This window comes from Oncorhynchus clarkii, chromosome 26, assembly GCF_045791955.1.
Source record: "Oncorhynchus clarkii lewisi isolate Uvic-CL-2024 chromosome 26, UVic_Ocla_1.0, whole genome shotgun sequence".
NCBI lineage: Eukaryota > Metazoa > Chordata > Actinopteri > Salmoniformes > Salmonidae > Oncorhynchus > Oncorhynchus clarkii.
In genome coordinates this window covers 1,024,668-1,042,279 of record NC_092172.1, presented here as the reverse complement: position 1 = coordinate 1,042,279, position 17,612 = coordinate 1,024,668, and positions in this window count along the sequence as shown.

Here is a 17,612-nt window from a genome sequence, read left to right as displayed (position 1 = left end):
TGAAGTCCATATGCATAATGAGTTATAAACCATTATACGTTTTTGTCAGTGAGCAGCACATCATTGTTACTGCATCATAATCTTTGTTTGTTGTGTTATAGCATAGTTATAAGCCACTTTAAAGTCACCTTTGATTGCTTTAGGTAAAGTGATGAAATGCCTAAGCCAGACAGATATAATACACCATAAGCTGTTATGTTATGAGCATCACACATTGTGCCACAAGAGGAACTTTGTAGATCCTACCACCAGAGCCCATACTGTGCATTTAAAGAGAGCATGGCAGACATTCAAGGTGGATGTGTGGCACCATCAAGGAAATCGTACCACAAAGCTTTAAAAAGAACATCAGGAGTAATTGTATGGGAATAATGGCTTTCAAGAATAGTGGCTTATAAGGAATAGTATATTATAACATGCCATAAATAAATATTGTGATTCAGTAATAATGATGTGCTGCTCATTGACAAAAACACTGAATAATCCTTGAGGAAAAAGTGACCAGCATTTATGATGCACTATGTTGCTGTACTTTATAAGGGATTATGATTACACCGTACCTTAACCGGTCGCGCGCATGCGCCATCGTGAGCAAATTGATTTTGTCCCCCCACACCAAACGCGATCACGACACACAGGTTGAAGTATCAAAACAAACTCTGAACCAATTATATTAATTTGGGGACAAGTTGCAAAGCATTAAACATTTATGGCAATTTAGCTAGCTATCTTACAGTTGCTAGCTAATTTGTCCTATTTAGCTAGCTTGCTGTTGCTAGCTACTTTGTTGTGGGATATAACGATGAGTTGTTATTTCACCTGAAATGCACAAGGTCCTTTACTCTAACAATTAATCCACACATAAAAACTGTCAACTGAATACTTTCTAGTCATCTCTCCTCCTTCCAGGCTTTTTCTTCTTTGGACTTTACATGGCGATTGGCATCTAATAGTATTACCATGACGACGACCGACCTCAGTTCGTCTTTCGTCTTTGGGTATCTGCTTCTATAAACCAATGAGGAGAGAGGAGAGGCAGGACTTGCAGCACATTCTGCGCCACAAATAGAAGCAACATCTATTTTAGCACCTGGCAACGCAGGCGCGCGCGAGCGAGCAGTGTGGTGGCAATGACTGAATAACATGTATGTGTAAATTTATTTTGCAAAGCTCGCGCACACGACGCGAGCAGTGTGGTTAGCATGTTATACTTATAATGCATTAGGAGTATTGGTATACGGAATTCTATATGAGTCTTTATGTGCGTCTATAACTATGCTTATACTGCATCATAGTGCATTAACACTGCATGTTAATAATGTTGTTGCATTATGCATGTGGCCTTCATAGAAAGTGTTTTATTTTTAGGGGGTAGATCATCTTTAATATTTCAGATAGATTGTGGCATCTCTCAATGTAATTGTCTGCACCATTTTCAATCCCCCATATATATATATACATATATGGGGGATATATACAGTATATATATATATATATATAAATATATGGGTTAACATCTATATTATTTTAAATATTCTTTCCTTCTTCATTATTTTCACCTAATCCTAACACCCTCCCCTAATTGGAGTGAACTAAAGTACAACAATACTTTGGCTTCTACTTCCAGATTATACATACCATATACATTTTACAGACACAGTATATTTTACATGAGCTATCTTTTATATTAATTTTTTAGTCCCACCCTATATCTACCATTTCATAGGAAGTGTAACCCACACACTCACACACACTAAATGCCAGGCTTGTCCAGACCAGTCAAGCCAGGCTGGCATCCTTCAGATATCTAGTTGCTTCCTGTAGGCCTACTCAGTGTGATTGACTACTTCTAGCTGTTTCCTGTATTTAGTGAGATTGAATACATCTTGCTGCTTCCTGTATTCATCTAGCTGCTTCAGGTATTCAGTGTAATCAGTCTGCAAAAGCACCTTCAGTAAATTATGCAAATGTACAGGGGGCATTGACTACTTCGAGCATGGACCAAAGGGAGTACATTCAAAATAAAGATTCCGAAGTACAGTATATAATGCATTTTCACAATTAGCACTAAAATCAAAACTGACTAAGTACAACAAAGTCACAAAGTAAATTGTTCACTGCTACACCAGTTCACTCTTTCAGTGTGCATATTGGTGCAAACTAACTATCTGCTTTTCACAATGCAATATTCACATCTCTTTTTATATGATTAGTTTTTTTTGTGATTCGTTAAAATACATTTTACTAAGACATAAAAGAGCAATCTGCAGTTGCTATTTTTTTGTACTTGACTGACATGTAGCACTGAAATTTTGGAGTGTAACCAACAAGATGAAGGTTATTTCAGCAGCTACCCATTCTGTATGCTGAATATGTGTGGTTGTAACTTGTGTCTGTGGTTTAATTGGACACTCATCTGTTGTTGCTTGGGGCAAAATGATAATGTAAACTAATTTAAAGTAAATTCACCCGATTCCTCAACAGGTTTTTCCACCTAAGAATCAGGTCACACACTCAGCATATCATTACAGTGGTTAGAAAGTACCCACTCTCTGCTGGAAGGAGAATAGCTCTGCTTCAGGCTAATTATAACTGAATGACTAAATACATTTCAACTCATGCTGAAACATGTTAATGTTCTAGAAACTGCTAACTAGGCATTCAGGTGAAACTAGAGAAGTTCAGTGCAGCATTGCAGCATTTTTCCTGCCAGTGAGTTTTGCAAGTGGGGTTGGGAGAGGGAGTCTGCAAAGCTTACAAAATAAGCAATTTCTAAGTCATTTTAGTCTTTCTTCTTTCTATAAAATTACATTTCAGTCACAATATAAAACAATGAAAGCACATGGCAGATGGAAGAAAAAAACGAACATATAAGCAATACTGCCAGTTGTCATTCTTTGGTTTAAAATAATTTGCTAAAGGCCATTGTTCCTTTTTCCAAGCCTACCTGCATGACTGAAAATGTGACAGCCAATGAATCATAACTACCTTGCCTGAAGATAATCTAATCTCTGAGCAAAATATAGAAACAGTGAAAATAAAGAGACATCACAATTGGAGAAAGAATAATAAACATTTTCTCCAAAAGAAGATTGTTACACTTAAAGTGTTCCTGGATTTTATTTTATTTTTTATTTTACCTTTATTTAACTAGGCAAGTCAGTTAAGAACAAATTCTTATTTTCAATGATGGCCTAGGAACAGTGCCTGTTCAGGGGCAGAACGACAGATTTGTACCTTGTCAGCTCGGGGGTTTGAATTTAACATTGATTGACTTTGGGAAAGAGGAACTTAATGCATATCATCAGAAACGTTTTTATTCTATTGACCTGTGTTTACTAGCATCTTTATGCAAAAGTGGGACAGAGTGGGACAAAAGTGGGACAGAGGGATAATAGAAGTATTTAAGAAAAAAAATCTACAATCCATCTTACATATTTATTATAGTCTCGCTGATTGGCGTGACAATAGTATGCATTGGTTGATGAAATGTTGATGAAAATGTATAAATCGACTTGATTGGAGGTACACAACACACTGCCTGCCTGCTACTTGTCATGAGCTGTCCGGTTGTTACAGAGAACCACATACCAGATTTTTAACAGGGTCGTTAGCAATTGAGTTTTCAAAGTAATTTCTGTGCCCACCTAGCTTAAATTGACGTTGGATTAAAATGAGACTATAGTGTCCATTAAGTGACCATTGGACTTTAAAAAATTGTGGATTAAACTGAATTTGTGTAACAGTTTAGCTTCCGTCCCTCTCCTCGCCCCAACCTGAGCTTGAACCAGGGACCCTCTGCACACATCAACAACAGCCACCCTCGAAGTGACGACACCGATTGAAACGCTATTAGCGCGCACCACCGCTAACTAGCTAACCATTTCACATCGGTTACATTTGCATGTGTAACAGTTTTTTATTAAATGTATACTTTATCGCCCTCACCTGCTAATTTCTTTCCATTAAGAACAAATTATATGGTACCTTTCTGTAACATTTCTGACAATGCTAAAATATTTTTCAGCAAAATCTCCGCTAGCTACTAGCAGCAACAGTGATAGTAGCTAGGTAACAACAGACGGATGAGAGGCAAGCTACAGCAAAGGAAGCTATATTTTGATATGGAAGGTTTTTCACATGACTGAAGTCATCTGTGTAAACTGTTGGCTTTGAAACTTGCACCTAATCAGAGCACAAACAAATAAGCATAAATAAAATAGCGAACGTTCTTGGTTGCTATTGCCAGTTAGCTAGCCAAATAACATTTGCTGACATTACAAGCCAACAAGGATGTGATGTTAGCTGTATGGACAGATCGTGCACGAGCACAACTCAATGTTGACAATATATCCCACATTATTCCACAAAGCACAGCTAAGCACAGCTAGCTAGCAAAGTTCATAGTCAACATTGAACTTTGGGAAACTGCTACGCTGGTCATTTATAATACATGCAATGGCCATTTCTCATTTAACATTAGCTACTCCATACACTAAGTGAAATATAATTGTATTTGTCACATGCACAAAATACAACCTGTGTAGACTTTACTGTGAAATGCGTGCTTATGAGCCCTTCTCAACAATGCAGAGTTAACTCTTAGATGTTATATCCCCCATATGTGTAAAGACCAACGCTGGAGTCAAGAAGCAGGTACGGGGAGTTGACATTTAATTAGGAACAGACAAAGAGCAAGACAGGAACAGCGTCAGCACACGGATACACAACGACAAATGACAATCAATGCAGCAGCGGGGAATAGAGATGGGGACCTGACAAATCTAGGGGAGGAAATAATAATAGGTGAGTGAGTCCAGGTGAGTCCAATAATACGCTGATGCGCGTGACTGGGAAAGGCAGGGGTACGTACTGATGGTGGCAGGAGTGCATAATGCTGGGGAGCCTGATGGGGAGTGGGAGCAGTCATGAAAGTCATACCCCCCCCCCCCCCCCCCCTCTAGGGGCGCTACCCGGCGTCCCACCTGGGCGAGCCTGGCGGGCCGGCTGAGGCACAGGCACTGGACAAACCAGCTGGGTGTAAAATCCCGATGAACCGGCAGGGGCGTGAGAGCCTGCCAAACCGGCTGAGGCGTGGGAGCCTGATGACCTGGTTGAGGCGTGACAGCCTGAGGATCCCACTGGACCATGGGAGCCTGATGATGGGAGCCTGTTTGCGAGCCGGCTGGGCATAAAAACCTGACGATCCAGCTGAGGCCTGACGTGGGATGGGTAGGAGTGCATAATGCTGGGGAGCCTGGCGCCTTTGAGCGCCAGGGAAGGGGAGCGGGAGCAGGTGTGACAATATGGGGGATTTTGAGAGGTTGAGGACTGGTTCCGAATGAATGCTGTAAGGTCCCGTGCCTTATAATGCTATAATGCTAAAAAGTCCTAAAAAGTCCTGCTCTCTGTTTCCATTCTCTAAGCGGAGCCGACTTGAAATGTCAAGTTTCAGACCCCACATTTGCGTAGGGAGTGACGTGTCACATTTTCTGGCCTATCCAGACAGCAAATCGATTATCTCTTCCTCTGAGCGAGTGAGCCCAGTTTGGGAGACAGCAAATTAACGGTGAGTCCTGACATTGTGGTTTAATCTCACAGTAATATTATCAGCCAGACTTAGAGCTCTCAACATAAAAAAATACTATATAAATAATTTAATAGAATTGAAAGAAGACCACTTTCTCTTTCTCACAGATGGACAAAATCAATTTGTACTTAAAGCTGAAGTTGTAACGAGTCTGCACACATCTGTGCCACTCAGTGGACATTTAGCACAAAATTCTCTGTCGACAGTTATATCAAATATACCAATATTGTACTGTCAGTAAATATGATCATATTTATTTTACAGTTATAAGAAATTTGAAATCCTATAGTAAGTCAGTTAGAATTTGATTGATACTATATTTAGAAAGCAGTTGAGTCATTTCAAGCCCTATTGCCCCACTTTTGATGAATAATGAAAAAATATGATTTTTCATATTTTCATAGTATTTGTACTATATACTTGTGCCCTCAAAAGTGAGTACACCACAACAATTTATCAGAAAGCTGAGTTCCAGATGTTTATTTTATGTAACATTTCCAGTTATTGTTTAGGGCCATCTCATGAAAAATGTGTACATTTGAGTATTTCCATTTCGGCGGAAATTAACATTCTGCTACAGCATTCAACTGGTAAAAAAAGATGATAAAAATACAAATAGTAACACGAGAGGAATAAATAAGCTATATACAGGGAGTACCAGACCAATGTGCAGGGGTACAAGGTATTTGAGGTTGATATGTACATAAAGGCAGGGTAAAGTGACAACGCATCAGGATAGATAATACATTTTAAAAAATCACCTTTATTTAACCAGGTAGGCTAGTTGAGAACAAGTTCTCATTTACAACTGCGACCTGGCCAAGATAAAACATAGCAGTGTGAACAGACAACAACACAGAGTTACACATGGAGTAAACAATAAACAAGTCAATAACATCGTAGGAAAAAAAGAGTCTGTATACATTGTGTGCAAAAGGCATGAGGAGGTAGGCCATTGGAAGCGAATAATTACAATTTAGAAGATTAACACTGGAGTGATAAATGATCAGATGATCATGTGCAAGTAGAGATACTGGTGTGCAAAAGAGCAGAAAAGTAAATAAATAAAAACAGTATGGGGATGAGGTAGGTATATTGGTTGGGCTATTTACAGATGGACTATGTACAGCTGCAGCGAACGGTTAGCTGCTCAGATAGCAGATGTTTAAAGTTGGTGAGGGAAATAAAAGTCTCCAACTTCAGCGATTTTTGCAATTCGTTCCAGTCACAGGCAGCAGAGAACTGGAAGGAAAGGCTTTAGGGATGATCATTGAGATACACTTGCTGGAGCGCGTGCTACGGGTGGTGTTGCCATCGTGACCAGTGAACTGAGATAAGGTGGAGCTTTACCTAGCATGGACTTGTAGATGACCTGGAGCCAGTGGGTCTGGCGACGAATATGTAGCGAGGGCCTGCCGACTAGAGCTTACAGGTCGCAGTGGTGGGTGGAATAAGGTGCTTTAGTGACAAAACGGATGGCACTGTGATAAACTGCATCTAGTTTGCTGAGTGGATTATTGGAAGCTATTTTGTAGATCGCCGAAGTCGAGGATCGGTAGGAGAGTCAGTTTTACTAGGGTAAGTTTGGCGGCGTGCGTGAGTGAAGGAGGCTTTGTTGCGAAATAGAAAGAAGATTCTAGATTTGATTTTGGATTGGAGATGTTTGATATGAGTCTGGAAGGAGAGTTTACAGTCTAGCCAGACACCTAGGTACTTATAGATGTCCACATATTCTAGGTTGGAACCATCCAGGGTGGTGATGCTAGTCGGGCGTGCGGGTGTAGGCAGCGAACGGTTGAAAAGCATGCATTTGGTTTTACTAGCGTTTAAGAGCAGTTGGAGGCCACGGAAGGAGTTTTGTATGGCATTGAAGCTCGTTTGGAGGTTAGATAGCACAGTGTCCAAGGAAGGGCCAGAAGTATACAGAATGGTGTCGTCTGCGTAGAGGTGGATCAGGGAATCATCCGCAGCAAGAGCAACATCATTGATATATACAGAGAAAAGAGTCGGCCCGAGAATTTAACCCTGTGGTACCCCCATAGAGACTGCCAGAGGACCGGACAACAGGCCTTCCGATGAACCAGGCAAGGCAGTCATTAGAAAAACCGAGGCTACTGAGTCTGCCTATAAGAATATGGTGATTGACAGAGTCGAAAGCCTTGGCCAGGTCGATGAAGACGGCTGCACAGTACTGTCTTTTATCGATTGCGGTTATGATATCATTTAGTACATTGAGCGTGGCTGAGGTGCACCCATGACTGGCTCAGAAACCGACTTGCACAGCGGAGAAGGTACGGTGGGATTCGAGATGGTCAGTGATTTGTTTGTTAACTTGGCTTTCGAAGACCTTAGATAGGCAGGGCAGGATGGATATAGGTCTGTAACAGTTTGGCTTCAGGGTGTCTGCCCCTTTGAAGAGGGGGATGACTGCGGCAGCTTTCTAATCCTTGGGGATCTCAGACGATATGAAAGAGAGGTTGAACAGGCTGGTAATAGGGGTTGCGACAGAACATCTGCTATCGGAGCTGCGGAGCTGTTGGACGAGGTTGGAGTTGCCAGGAGGAAGGCATGGCCAGCCATTGAGAAATGCTTGTTAAAGTTTTCGATTATCATGGATTTATTGGTGGTGACCGTGTTACCTAACCTCAGTGCAGTGGGCAGCTGGGAGGAGGTGCTCTTGTTCTCCATGGACGTTACAGTGTCCCAGAACTTTTTGGAGTTAGAGCTACAGGATGCACATTTCTGCTTGAAAAAGCAGGCCTTTGCTTTACTGACTGACTGCGTGTATTGGTTCCTGACTTCCCTGAACAGTTGCATATCGCGGGGACTATTCGATGCTATTGCAGTCCGCCACAGGATGTTTTTGTGCTGGTCGAGGGCAGTCAGGTCTGGAGTGAACCAAGGGCTATATCTGTTCTTAGTTCTGCATTTTTTGAACGGAGCATGCTTATCTAAGATGGTGATGACGGGATGAGGTCAATATCCTTCCAGGATACCCGGGCCAGGTCGATTAGAAAGGCCTGCTCGCAGAAGTGTTTTAGGGAGCGTTTGACAGTGATGAGGGGTGGTTGTTTGACCGCGGACCCGTGGACCCGGATACAGGCAATGAGGCAGTGATCGCTGAGATCCTGATTGAAGACAGCGGAGGTGCATTTGGAGGGCAAGTTGGTCAGGATAATGTCTATGAGCGTGCCCATGTTTACGGATTTAGGGTTGTACCTGATGGATTCCTTGATGATTTGTGTGAGATTGAGGGCATCTAGCTTAGATTGTAGGACTGCTGGGGTGTTAAGCATATCCCAGTTTAGGTCACATAACAGAACCATCTCTGAAGCTAGATGGGGGGCGATCAATTCACAAATGGTGTCCAGGGCACAGCTGGGAGCTGAGGGGGGTCGGTAGCAGGCAGCAACAGTGAGAGACTTATTTCTAGAGAGATTAATTTTTAAAATTAGAAGTTCGAACTGTTTGGGTATGGACCTGGAAAGTATGACAGTACTTTGCAGGCTCTCTCTGCAGTAGAACGCAACTCCTCCCCCTTTGGCAGTTCTATCTTGACGGAAAATGTTATAGTTGGGTATGGAAATCTCAGCATTTTTGGTGGCCTTCCTAAGCCAGGATTCAGACACGGCAAGGACATCAGGGTTGGCAGAGTGTGCTAAAGCAGTGAGTAAAACAAACTTAGGGAGTAGGCTTCTGATGTTAATAATGTACAGTATTTGAGGTCGATGTGTACGTTAATGCAGGGTAAAGTGTCTAGGCATCAGGATAGATAATATTAAGAGTAAGAATAAAGAACAGAGTAGCAGCAGCATATGATGAGTGTTAAAGTGTGTACGTCTGTGTGTGGGTGTGTGTGTGTGTGTGTGTGTGTCTGTGTGTGTTGTGTCGGTATTCGTGTGTATGTTATTAGTGTGTGAGTAAAGCCAGTGTGTCTATAGAAATAAAATGAATAGCTAAGCACAGGCAAAGCCCTAGAGGAAAACCTGCATTCCAACAGACACTGGGAGACAAATCCACCTTTCAGCAGGACAATAACCTAAAAACACAAGAGTTGCTTACCAAGACGAAGTTCAATGTTGCTGAGTATAGCCAAGTTACTGTTTTGACTTGAATCGGTTTGAATATCGTGAATAATTTTTTAAAGAATAATGGGCAAATATTATACAATCTAGGTTTGCAAAGCTCTTTGAGACTTACCCAGAAAACTCACAGCTGTAATAGCTGCCAAAGGTGATTCTAACATGTATTGACTCATGGTTGAACATGATTGAACACTTATCTTATCAAAATATAGTAGTGTTTATTTTCAATTTTTCTTCCACTTTGACATGACAAAATATTTTGTGTAGGTTCTTGACAAAAAAAAAGACAATTCTATACATTTTAATCCCACTTTCTAACACAACAAAATGTGGAAAAAGTCAAGGGGTGTGAATACCTTTTGAAGGCACTGTAACTGGGCCATCTGCACCACCCTCTGTAGCACTTCGTGGTCTGATGGTATATTTGCCATACCTAGTGGTGATGTAGACAATCAATAAGCTCTCGATGGAGCTACTGTAGAACTTTTTGAGGACCTGAGGGTCCATGCCAAATCTTTTCAGCCTCCCGAGGGGGAAGGGGTGCTGTCGTGCCCTCTTCACTAGTAAACTGGCTGGTTAAGCAACGTAGTTAGCTGACGTTACAACTCTTACTTTATGCTTTGAATCAGTACACTCCCTCTGGGATGGAGGAGACATTTTGACCTTTCTCTTTCGTGTATAGTTTTGACAGCCCAGTCCCGGCAAACACGCACACACAGTGTGTGCTTATTTTCATTTATTAGGTGGCTCTTAAAAGTGTCTTTGCCATTCAATGATGCTCAACGAGGCATTATCAAGTGCTTGTCAATTTGTGAATGAGAGACTTTTTTATTTATTTTACCTTTATTTACCCAGGTAAGGTAGTTGAGAACAAGTTCTCATTTACAACTGCAACCAGGCCAAGATAAAGCTAAGCAGTGCGACACAAACAACAACAGGAGGTATGGCAATAAATAGGCCATAGTAGCGAAGTAATTACAATTTAGAAGATTAACAATGGAGTGATAGATGAGCAGATGATGATGTGCATACTGGTGTGAAAAAGAGCAGAAAAGTTCATAAAAACAATATGGGGATGAGGTAGGTAGATTGGGTGGGCTATTTACATCTGAACTATGTACAGCTGCAACGATCGGTTAGCTGCTCAGATAGCTGATGTTTAAAGTTTGTGAGGGAAATATAAGTCTCCAGCTTCAGCGATTTTTGCAATTCGTTCCAGTCACTGGCAGCAGAGAACTGGAAGGAAAGGCAACCAAAGAAGGTGTTGGCTTTGGGGATGACCAGTGAGATATACAGTACCTGCTGGAGCACGTGCTACGGGTGGGTGTTGCCACCGTGACCAGTGAACTGAGATAAGGCGGAGCATTACCTAGCAAAGACTTAAAGATGACCTGGAGCCAGTGGGTCTGGCAACGAATATGTAGCGAGGGCCAGCCGACTAGAGCATACAGGTCGCAGTGGTGGGTGGTATAAGGCGCTTTGGTAAAGAAATTGGATGGCACTGGGATAGACTGCATCCAGTTTGCTGAGTAGAGTGTTGGAAGCTATTTTGTAGATGATCTCGGACTATATGAAAGAGAGGTTGAACAGACTGGAAAAAGGGGGTTGCAACAATGGCGGCGGATCATTTTAGACAGAGAGGGCCCAGATTGTCTAGCCCAGCTGATTTGTACCGGTCCAGGTTTTGCAGCTCTTTCAGAACATCTTCCATCTGGATTTGGGTGAAGGAGAAGCTGGGGAGGCTCTGGCAATTAGCTGCGGGGAGTGCGGAGCTGTTGGCCAGGGTTGGGGTAGCCAGGAGGAAAGCATGGCCAGCCGTAGAGAAATGCTTATGGAAATTTTAGATTATCATCGATTTATCGGTGGTGACCGTGTTACTTAGCCTCAGTGCATTGGGCAGCTGGGAGGAGGTGCTCTTGTTCTCCATGGACTTTACAGTGTCCCAAAACGTTTTGGAGTTAGAGCTACAGGATGCACATTTCTGTTTGAAAAAGCTAGCCTTTGCTTTCCTGACTGACTGCGTGTATTGGTTCCTGACTTCCCTGAACAGTTGCATATATGACTATTCGATGCTATTGCAGACCGCGACAGGATGTTTTTGTGCTGGTCAAGGGCAGTCAGGTCTGGAGTGAACCAGACGTACAGCCTGCACAAAAAAACAAAGCAGAACTCTTGCCTTTCATGCAACTTTTTTCAAATCATCATTAGAGTAGCATCTTGCAGCCTTAGAATGTATTAAAAATGTATTATGTATTAAAAATCAAATTATATAGCCCAACATTTGTAACTAAAGTTACATAAACAATCCTTAAATTAAGCATATAGGAGTACCTATTTCTTTGTTAACCGCTCAACACAGAATAGCTTTCAGCTTTGTTCAATTCTATTCTTCATAATATAACATAATATAAAATAATGCCAATGAATTATAAGCAAATCTTGTCTGCTAAATTAACTAGTTTAGCCCACAGCCATATGGCATAGCCAGATCAGGACCTAACATGAGGACAACTATGCTATTCTGCTACTCTGTTATTCAAAAATCATGTTTCTTTAGACCTGTCTAAAATTAAATAATGTATTTAATGGGACGTTGTAGGCTATATGAGATGAATTTATTTGACCTTTTTAGAATGTAGATATTCCAAAGGTCTGCATCAATGGCTTGTATGGAAGTCAGGAGAGGCTAAAGGTGTTTATGTTAATTAACGGTCAATTTCCCTGAGAGCAGTAGTTATTTGCTTGACAATCACCGGCTGACCAAATGTTGTGACCATCACAAACCTACTTGCTTCCATTCAGCCACAAGAGCATTAGTGAGGTCGGACACCGATGTTGGGCGATTAGGCCTTGCTCGCAGTCGGCATTCCAATTCATCCCAAAGGTGTTCGATGAGGTTCAGGTCAGGGCTCTGTGCAGGCCAGTCAAGTTCTTCCACACCAATCTCAACAAACCATTTCTGTATGGACCTTGCTTTGTGCACAAGGGCACTGTCATGCTGAAACAGGGAAAGGCATTCCCCAAATTGTTGCCACAAAATTGGAAACACAGAATCATCTAGAATGTTTTCCCTTCAATGGAACTAAGGGGCCTTGCCCAAACCATGAAAAACAGCCCCAGACCATTATTCCTCCTCCACCAAACTTGGCTATATGCATTCGGGTAGGTAGCGTTCTGCCAAACCCAGATTCGTCCATCGGACTGCCAGAAGGTGAAGCGTGATTCATCACTCCAGAGAACGCGTTTCCACTGCTCCAGAGTCCAATGGCGGCGAGCTTTACGCCACGCCAGCCGACGCTTAGCATTTTGCATGGTGATCTTAAGCTTGTGTGCGGTTGCTCGGCCATGGAAACCCATTTCATGAAGCTCCCTACGAACAGTTATTGTGCTGACGTTGTTTCCAGAGGCAGTTTGGAACTCGGTAGTGAGGGTTGCAACAGAGGACAGATGATTTTTACTCGCTTCAGCACTCAGCGGTGCCATTCTGTGAGCTTGTGTGGCCTACCTCTTTGTGGCTGAGCCGTTGTTGCTCCTAGACTTTCCACTTCAGAATAACAACATGTACAGTTGACCGGGGCAGCTCTAGCAGGGCAGAAATTTGTGGAACTGACCTGTTGGAAATGTGACATTCTATGATGTTGCCATGTTGAAAGTCACTGAGCTATTCAGTACGGGCCATTCAACTGACAATGTTTGTGTATGGAGATTGCATGGCTGCATGCTCGATTTTATACACCTGTCAGCATTGGGTTTGGCTGAAATAGCCGAATCCACTAATTTGAAGGGGTGTCCACATACTTTTAATGTATTTTTGCTGTCCCACAGATTATGTTTCTGCTTTGTATGCGTTAGCCTATCTACTATTGTATTAAAATCACATATTCTTTGCATCATTCACACACTCAAAATTCGCTGCTTCAACTTCAGTAGCCTACCTCTCCTACAGTAGTTGGGCATGAGAGTTCTAGTATGTGTGGTCTCATTGAAATAGAGTAGGCTGCCTAAATGGGTGAAGAATCACGTGGCACTTAACTTGAATATGAAATTAACTTTAATAATATGATTTGACTGTAGATTACTACAGTGTCTGTAAATAAATATTGATAATGGAATGAAGTGGAAGGGCGCTCAACCAAGTGAGCCGAAGTGTAATCATCATTGAAAAGGAAAAAAGGCACAATGCACACATTGGTTTGGTCACTATGGTGAGCGAGCGTTGTGCCTTTTCATTTTCAAATAAGTATTGATTAACCAATTATTTGTCTCTGCCTGCAAATCATCCTCCTAAAAAGTAGCCTATATATCCTATGCAAAACGTAGCAAGTGTTGTTGTCATCATTCTTGCTGCTACACACAATAGCCATACCTGTGAGATCAGGTGCGCTTGTGGTCTAAATTAAATAGAGTTGGCTGTAGACTATGCATGGGCAGAGAAGCACAGGATAGTTATCTTTCCAAGGAAATAGGCCTATGATAGGCCTAAATAGGCCTATGATTAGGCTATAGTTCACTACATTGCCTAGAAATAGGTCTAAATATTGATCACCCTTATTTCTCAGTCTGAAAGTAGGCTCCAACTACATCTAGCATATTGTCTGATATATTGTGTGTTACTGGGCTACAGTATAAGGGCCATGTGGGAATCTCTGGTAATTTAACCTATTTCTTAAGTAATATTTGCACATTTGAAATTGCCTATAGGGCGCAAAATTGCTGGGACCATGGCTGGCAAGTTAGCTTTGTCACATACGCCTAAAATAACATTGCGGGACTGTGATTGGGTTTGGGACCAGTTCTTGTGGTAGCAAATGGGAGTCGGACAGAAAGCCAGCAAGAGTGGGTGGCTGAAGAAATCGGTCCCATGCAGACCTCTACTGTGCACCATGTTAGAGCTGTTTATTAATTGTGTCAGTGTGAAAAATAGGGAATTAGCTAGGGAAACTGACAGATCAATAATGTTACATTGCCATACTGACTGATAAAACTCACATTACACTGAAAGAACGTCAGAATATCTAATATTGGAATATCTAATATCTAGGTCTAGTGTGATTGAGGCAAAAATAATTTGCTAGAGTAGCTGATTCATTCACCTCAGTCGAGAGGGGATGAAACAATACATGTCAGTCACAATATTAGCTCAGCACTGCAACATTAGTTTAGTGTAACAGCAGTTACATCAGTCAAATAAAGATTAGCGTGTTTCTGCTCTGCTTGCTTTTACAAATCAGTGAAAGAGCACAACACATACACACTGAACTATGCTCAACTCTCCTGTGCTGGTCCAGCCAGCTTTCCAGAATCTTTGCCTTCACACAGCCTGTCAGCCCTCTCTGTGGTGTCTGCCTGGTCCTAAATTCAGCTGGCTGAACACTTCAAACAGCCTACCCAACTTCTCGGAGGTGTCCGCATGGTCCTAAAGCACACGTTGCCACTTTTTGTATCACATTGCAATGAAAAAAAAACAAAAAAAAACGAATGACCACTGCTGCCACTGTTTTGACCAGATTATATTATACGAAGGAGCAGCTAGCTCACGAACAAACGAGTGCACCAGGGAGAATGCAACAAGCATGCAGATGCAATAAGTGAACACACATTATCTAACTAGGGATAGCTAACGTAAACTCGTACATCGCCTTTGTCCGTACAATTGCCCTTATTTTAGCGCCCCAAAAACGTAATACTTCCAGATCAACTGTAATGTCAATACCATTGTAAAGCACAATTTCTCCCCTTTCCAACATAATCAATTACATGACCTAAACACTGCCCGTTTCTGTATAATTCAAGCAGGCAATGAGCCCCGTCGGGTCTTTTTAAAAATGACTGGTGGGGAAGCGAAACTAATGCTTGATAGTGAGAAGGAGAGATGTTGTGTGGGAAAATTACTTTTTTTCACTCGATCTGTCCAACTTATCACCGTATCGCCTCTAAAATGCAAATAAAACACTGTAAAGAGTTTATATAATATGTCATTACATACCTATTTGAAGGTTTGTGTCGAATTTGAATCTGTTTTTTAGGGCGGTGCTAAAGTGATCTTAGAAGTAAACAGTGGATTTGAGAATGATGATCGCATGCAATGATGACGCAAAAATTGATTAGGTATTCCCCCCTTACCCCCGTCACTGTCCATTTCTTGTTTTTAAAGGATGAGAGTAGTGCTACACCAGGTGGAGAGAGATTGTAAGACAGAAATAGTTGCTTTTTTTCAACTTTTCTCCAATACTATAGAGCCATTACCATGTCGATCAACGCTTGAATAGAAACGCAGTTTACATCCCCGATTTTGAAGTCAACACAGTCCCATTAGTTTTCTTAGTAGCCTCGTTTGAATGTTGCGGTTGCGCACATTTGTACGGAATGGGGTGAGTTTACGTTAGCTAACAAAGTATGATGTGTTCCCAGTTAACTTCCATTCAGAAATAATTTAATATTTCAGAGTTAGTAAGATATTAATTTAGAAAGACTTGAAATTAGCATAGGAGATAACTAACTAGCAAGCTACCATGTACCTATAGCTATTTAGCTGCTTATCAAAGGTAGATAACAGGTTAATTTGACCAAAAACAATCGACCAAACTATTTCTCAATGTTTCTCAAAATGACTAGCTGGCTAATTAATTTGATCATGCTTTGTGATACACCCGGTTGTGTACTATTTTAGTCCACATAACATGTCGGCCTGTCATAGTAAAAACCTGATGAACAACATGGGGGAAACAGTCAAATTGGCCAGGCAACGTCATGTTTTTTTGTCCTACCAGATCCGCGATGAGAAGGTTAAAAAATGTACGCATTCATCACACTTTTTAATCATAAGCCATGAATTGTAAAATATATACTGTACAAGAATATAAATGCCACAAGATATTACTGAGTTACATTTCATTTAAGGAAATCAGTCAATTGAAATACATCCATTAGGCCCTAGTCAATAGATTTCACATGAGTGAGAATATAGATACGTGTCTGTTGGTCACAGATACCTTAAAAAAATGGGCTTCACATCAGCAAACAGCTCGCCAACGCAACGCCATAGTCTGCAGTTTTGAGGCCGGTTGTTGGTACTGCCAAATTCTCTAAAACAACTTTGGAGGCAGCTTATGGTAGAGAAATTAACATTCAATTCTCTGGTACCATCTCTGGTGGACATTCTTGCAGTCAGCATGCCAATTGCACGCTCCCTCAAACCTTGAGGAATGCTCACTAACAGGGATGTAAACAAATTTTTACCCAACATTTGAGATAAGATATTTTTGTGTATGGAAAATGTCTAGGATCTTTTATTTCAGCTCATGAACGATGGGACCAACTCTTTACATGTTGCGTTTTAAATTTTCTTCAGTGTATATTATTATATCACAAATGGGTCGAAACTGAAGGGAATACAGGCAGACACCACATTACTACAAGACAAACTGCTCACTCAAGTATAAATGCGGTACAAATCACATTATTGTGGTAGCCCCTCCTCGAGCAGTATGAATTAGGCTGATTGAGAAGGTTTGAATCCTAAGCAACCTGCATACACATTGTACAATAAACCAACATAGTAGGTCAAAGTAGGTAGTAGGTCAAAGCTGTGGGAAAACAATAATTTGGTTGGTGGTTATATTTGTCTTATTTCATACATGTACACGTGTGTATTAATACGCATGTGTGAATTGGAAATGTGTTTATTGCATATCCCCATATCCCAAGTGCCTAGCTCAAGAGCACATCAACAGATTTTTCACTTTTTTGGCTCAGCAATTCAAACTAGCAACTTTCGGGCACTGTCCCTATGCTCTAACCAGTAGGCCAGAGTTCCAAAACATGTTTTTTAATTTTTGTTTTGGAATTTTGGAAGTCTGTTCCAAAGTGTTCCCACTCATAGGTTTATTAGGTACACCACCCTGTTCACGAAAATGGATCTCTCCTACAGCCTGTGA